This window comes from Trachymyrmex cornetzi, unplaced genomic scaffold, assembly GCF_001594075.2.
Source record: "Trachymyrmex cornetzi isolate Tcor2-1 unplaced genomic scaffold, Tcor1.1 scaffold352, whole genome shotgun sequence".
Lineage (NCBI taxonomy): Eukaryota > Metazoa > Arthropoda > Insecta > Hymenoptera > Formicidae > Trachymyrmex > Trachymyrmex cornetzi.
In genome coordinates, this window is record NW_017298235.1 from 10,650 (window position 1) to 16,675 (window position 6,026).

The 6,026-nt window shown below is 41.8% G+C and overlaps 1 pseudogene; it reads right to left on the reverse strand.

Moving 5' to 3' along the window:
* Nucleotides 1–448: 448 nt before the first annotated feature.
* On the reverse strand, nucleotides 449–1,960 carry LOC108763316 (uncharacterized; annotated as a pseudogene).
* Between the last annotated feature and the right edge of the window lie 4,066 nt (nucleotides 1,961–6,026).

Below are 6,026 nucleotides of genomic sequence, written 5' to 3' on the forward strand. Positions count from 1 at the left end.
CCCCGTGACATTACCTCCTATGATGTCACCCTCCTCCACCCCTGTGACACCATTCCCTCCTTGAACTTGATGTTGATCCCGAACTATTTAGGGCTCAACACCAAAAATTAAGAGTCAACACCTAAACTTGGGGATTGACACTAAATCATTTGGGGCTTAACATCAAAAATTGAGTCAACACTCAAACTTGGGATTTGACACCGAATCATTTAAGGTCTACCCTGAAAATTTAACGATAAACCGCCAAATTTTGAGTGTTAACACCCAATTTTTATAGCCAACCCTCAAATTTTGTGGTCAACCCTCAATTTTAGGGGTTAACCCTCAAAGTTTGAGGGTTTTTTTCGTAAGTACGTCGTAATCGATCACTACTCTACCTTGGGGACATTATAGAATACCTCTGTAATGAGTATGTTGTATTTTTATTGTAATAATAAAATAAAAAAAGTTACAATACATCCGTTTTATCTATCCAAGAATTATGTGAACTGTCCATTCCTAACCATTTTACATACACTTCATTTCCTCGTTTGCATAGTATTTTTTCCACGAGATAAACGTCAGGATTAGAGACTCGCTGTAATTCGTGTTCGTAGAATCCACCAGCTATCGGCTTCCCTTGATAATCTTTCAGTAGATACGTTGCAGGATTCGTACGTTGTGTTTTAACGATGTAGAAAATCTCGGTGGACCAATCAGGTGTATAACCCTTTTCAAAAATTGTCTTGAATTTACTAATACGTACTGGATCGCCTATCTTGAACCTCGTTGGAGCGGCAATTTTTACATGACTGTATACCGTCGACAAGAGTCGTTTTGCAACGATGGATGTTACGTCTATCGGTCGCATCCCAATGGTTCGATGTAGACGTGGTAGCTCGTCGATTCATTTGTACGAGTCGTTTAACGTGAACGTTTTCCACATGTTATTCTTGAGTGTACGGTTGAATCGGTCCACCACCGACGCTTTCATCACTGAATACGTCGAATAATGATTTATGTTGTACCTCTTAACAATGTTTTTCTGCACGGTAGCGTTGTAAAATTCCTTTCCTTGATCCGTCTGCAGGTTTCGTGGGTATCGTTCGTCCTCACGAAATATTCTAGATAACGCTGCGGCTACGTCGTTTCCGTTCTTGCTCTTGAGTGGTCGAGCCCATGCGTATTTACTCAAAACATCAATAACTGTTAAAATGTAATTCTAACCTTTGTTGAATCGCGCGTAAGGACACATCTCGACCACGTCGGCTTGCCATAAATTATCGCGACCGTGCACCATGACGCGACGACGTGGAAAATTTCTTCGCACGGGTGCGTGGAGTTCTTTCACGAGTTTTCGTTTCTCGATACTCATCTCTCTCTGTTATGACAGGAAACGAGCTTTGCACGTATCTTTTAAACCTAGATGCGTTTAAATACCTAAACACCTCGTTTCAGATGCCGAATCTCGTTCTCGTTCTCGTTACACACATTCGTCGATATTGTTTACGCAGATCACTTACACCGTGATGCAACATCTGAATATCGTCAAATATTTTTTAAGCGCCAGCGTGAACGTATCTTTCCCTGTCGTTTTAAACGATTTCTCTAACGTCTCCTTCGTCACCGTATTATTCATTTGTTAACGTAGATCAGTTACATCTCGTTGAATTTCGTTAGTCTCCAACATTTCTTTCGTCGCTATATTATGCAATTGTTGACGCAGATCAGTTACATCACGCTGAATCATCTCTTTCGTCACCATATTAAGCATTTGTTGACGCAGATCATTTACATCACGCTGAATGGACACTTTCGTCGATAGCGCGCTCACACTTTTCGAGACCTCCGCATTGTTTCGCACTTTTTCCACATCGTTCGAGATATCTTTCTGTGTATCCCGAAACGCGCGTACGATCATATCTCTCCTCGTCGTTTCGAACGATTTCTCCAATGTCGCGTTAGTCACTACATTTTTCATTCGTACAGTTACATCTCGAGTCAGACGTGTGATAGCGTCGGATACCTTTTTTCCATATCGCTACACACTTTTAAACTATCTTTCTGCATATCCTGAAGCGCGCGCACGATTATATCTCTTCCTGTCGTTTTAAACGATTTCTCTAACGTCTCCTTCTTCAACGTTTCTTTCGTCGCTATATTATGCAATTGTTGACGCAGATCAGTTACACCACGCTAAATCATCTCTTTCATCACCATATTAAACATTTGTTGACGCAGATCAGTTACATCACGTTGAATCTCGTTGGACACTTTCGTCGATAGCGCGCTCACACTTTTCGCGTTAGTCACTACATTTTTCATTCGTACAGTTACATCTCGAGTCAGATGCTGAATCTCTTCCACGTTTCTTCGCATCTTCCCCATAGCGCTCCTTATCGTTCCATATGATTCCTCGATCTCGTTTCGCGTATCTCGAAGCGTGCGTTTGACGTAGCTTTTGTTTACCCCGTCGGTGTCGAACTCCGGCGCGGCCACGTGTTCTATTTTTCGTTTCTTCGCGTCGTAATGATCCGGATTCAGACAGAGCCCATTATTGTATACGTAATTTTGTAAAGTTTTCATCGACGATCGCGACTTTTCGATTTCGTTTCTCCTCATAGGCATACCAAATTTATTCACGGACATCGTATCGAGTTCGCGCGAAACTGTCGCGGTTTTCGTGAAAACTATTCACTTTATAATTAAACTCAATTTCACGCAGTTCTTCTTTCCATTTCGTGACGCAATTGTAAAATAGTTTTTTCCAACTCTTTATTCATCGCCACACCTTGAAATCGTTCTTTGAACGAATTCTCCAATATCTCATTAGTCACTACATTTTTCATTTGTGCAGTTACACTTCGATTCAGATACTTAATCTCTTCCACGTTTCTTCGCATTTTCTCCATATCGTTACGCACTTCCTGTACATCTCTCCTTGTCATCCTAAACGATTCCTCGATCTCGTTTCGCGTACCTCGAAGCATGCGTTCGACGTAGCTTTTGTTTACTGCGTCGGTGTCGAACTCCGGCGCGGCCACGTGTTCTATTTTTCGTTCCTTCGCATCGTAATGATCCGGATTCAGACAGAGCCCACTGTCGTGTACGTAATTCCGTAACGATTCTATCAACGATCGCGATTTTTCGATTTCATCGCTATCGTCTCTCCTCAGAGGCATACCAAATTCATTCACAGACATCTTATCGAGTTTGCGCGAAAACTGTTACAATTTTTATTACAACGATTCAATTTATAATTAATCCAGCTTCGCGAAGTTTTTCGATTATCGACAAAATTTCGTTGTCGTGAGCGTTATTACCCGCTTGACGAGAAGCATCGAGCAATTGAAGACGATCCCCCAACTCGTTGGGATCGTCCCAATGAACGTAATCTATTTCTTTGTCAGTCAATCACAGCGGATGGTATATTTGTCTTTATACCTGAGCCAATACTCGTGCCGCTGACACTCCTTTTATGAGTAACTAAGAGCGGGGCAATAAGGTTTTTGTATTTGTGTCCCTTGTTACTCTTAATAGGCATTCTGGCGTTATTGTCACGTCTGTGAGCATTCGTCGTCAATAATATATGTTTGTACGTTTGTTTATCATTCTCGGTGTAGATAGCGTCGTTTGGAATCTTCTTGAAGATCAACTCGTGTAGACCTGGTGTACCTTTGTATCTCACTCCGTCTATGATTATAGTGTCGTCCGTATCCAAGTTAAATATTTTATTTCCCAACATCGTACCGTTTTCATCGAAATAAACACCGTAGACAAGATCGATTTCATTTCTCGCGTTACCAATTAAAAGAGTATTCACATATACTTGTCCTAACGGCCCTAATTGACTTTGCAATCTCTGATGACTTTGAGGGGTGTTCAATGCCTGTCTGACAGACGTTTCAAGCGACGGATTATCACCGGTTTCAAAAACTTCTTCGTCCTGCGAGTCAAAAGGAGTTACTTGTTGTTGTTGTGATTCATTGGTGTGGAATGAATTATGGACGAATCAGGCATGACGTTTGATCGTTTCTTATTTATTCGTTCGTTCCAGGGAAGACGCTGGGGAGTAATTTGTGTTGGAATTGCATCATTATCATCGTCGTCGTCGTCGTCGTTGTCGTCATTTTCCTCATCATCGCTGTACTTACGTTTATTCTTTCGCTAACTCTCCATAAACTTAGTTTCAACTGATTTACCTTCACGTGCAGTGTATTCAGCGATTTGTTTCAACGGTTCGATAATAGGTTTTAATTGTGTGGAAATGTCCACTAAGGAGGCCTGACTCGAAGCTTTGTGGTCGGCCGCAGCGTTTCGTCCTGGTCCCACGCTACTAGTGTTAGAGACAATAATAACTGCAATGCCGTAGGAAGTGATTGTAGGTATCGTATTGCTTCTCTTAAAAGGAAATAGTTTATTGGGCCTCAATGTGGCGTAGCTCTTTGTACATAACGTTACTACTTACTATGATAAAACAACTAACTGATAGGATAAAAATCTCTCTCTGCCTTCACCGGTGTGGCTCCACTCGACTCTAGCGCCATCCTTGGCGATAATATAACTACATCGCATGCCGCGGGATGACCATACTTAATATGAACTAAACAACTAAACTCATCAGTAAGGCGATATAGTGTGGGACTTGCCTTAGACGCCTGGAATGAATCCAGAATGATATTCTATTTAAAGGGAATTCGCGCGGCGCGGTGCTTACGCGAAACGAGTGGACCTTTAATGGCGAGTCGCCACAATTGTTTTCCCAGAACGATCTCCTTCTCCATTATACCAGTCTTCAATGCTCTGTGTTTCTTACGAATCGACGCGCGTGTCTTCGCGATCAGTTTCACTGTTCTCTTCCATTCGGAGAGACTTTTCGTTCCAACCATGTTATCATAACGGTAAAGAAGTACTGCTCATGAGTTGTTTTTTCACAAAAACACTACAGATGATTTTTTTCACACTACAGCGAAATCGTTGAATCCTCGTCTGTATCTACCGTTGCGTAATGCGCTATCTTTGTCTATTACCACAAAACCGTATTTGCGTTGCCAACATAAATGACACAACGTGCAAAAATTCTCATACGATATATCAGTGTTTACGTGATCGTTATAAATGTGTTTCAAATTAGTACCATCCTGTTTGAATAGTATTAAAAAATTTGCATTATCACGTATCAGATGTTTCGGTATTTTTGCATACGTCTGACAGAGATAAAAACAATCGATGTTCGTATGTTGACCCATAGAAAAATATTCTCTAATAGTATTCTGATTATCACAGGTCACATTATCGAATACAAATATTGAATTGGGAAGTGCCTCCTTCGGTGATATGACGTCACGATTGTTGGAAAATGCGTAGTAGCCGATACCATTTATCGATTCGAGCAGTTCTTCCAAGTATCGATATTTCGGTTGAAAGAGAGATTTCGAATACACGTACACGTTTTCGAAACGTACACCGTGTGGACTTTCTATCAAACCTATCAAAGCGTTCGTTTTCCCACAGTTGGACGGTCCACAGATGATGCAACGAATTGTATTCGGTAGTAGAGGGCCGTGCATACGAATCTCTCCATCGGACATGAGTCGCGTCTTGCGGTCGAGATTCGACACTCCTATCGTTCGTGATGGTCGTACGAATCGCATTTACTCGTGTAACGCGCGTGCGCGATGTAGCGCGAGCGAGTTTTTCAACACTATTTATATCCCCGAGCAGGCGCGCGCTCGATTCACACAGTTTACTGTAAAAAGCGGATCGTTGTTGTTACCGCAAAAAAATGTTTTTCTTACTGACGAATAAGCGTGAGATTCTCGATTTTACCGCCGAGCAATTGCAATACACCGAAGATTGTTCTTTTACAGGAATTTGAGAATTATGTGGAGCTACTGTGGGATCGATTACCCGACCATTTAAAAACGGATCCTGAAGTGCAACGCTGTCGTCCGTGTTTAGAGCATTACAATTGCCCGTGGCAACGAACACACATAGACGGTCCACCACCACTTATCAAAGATTGCGACATATGTCGCCGTCGTATG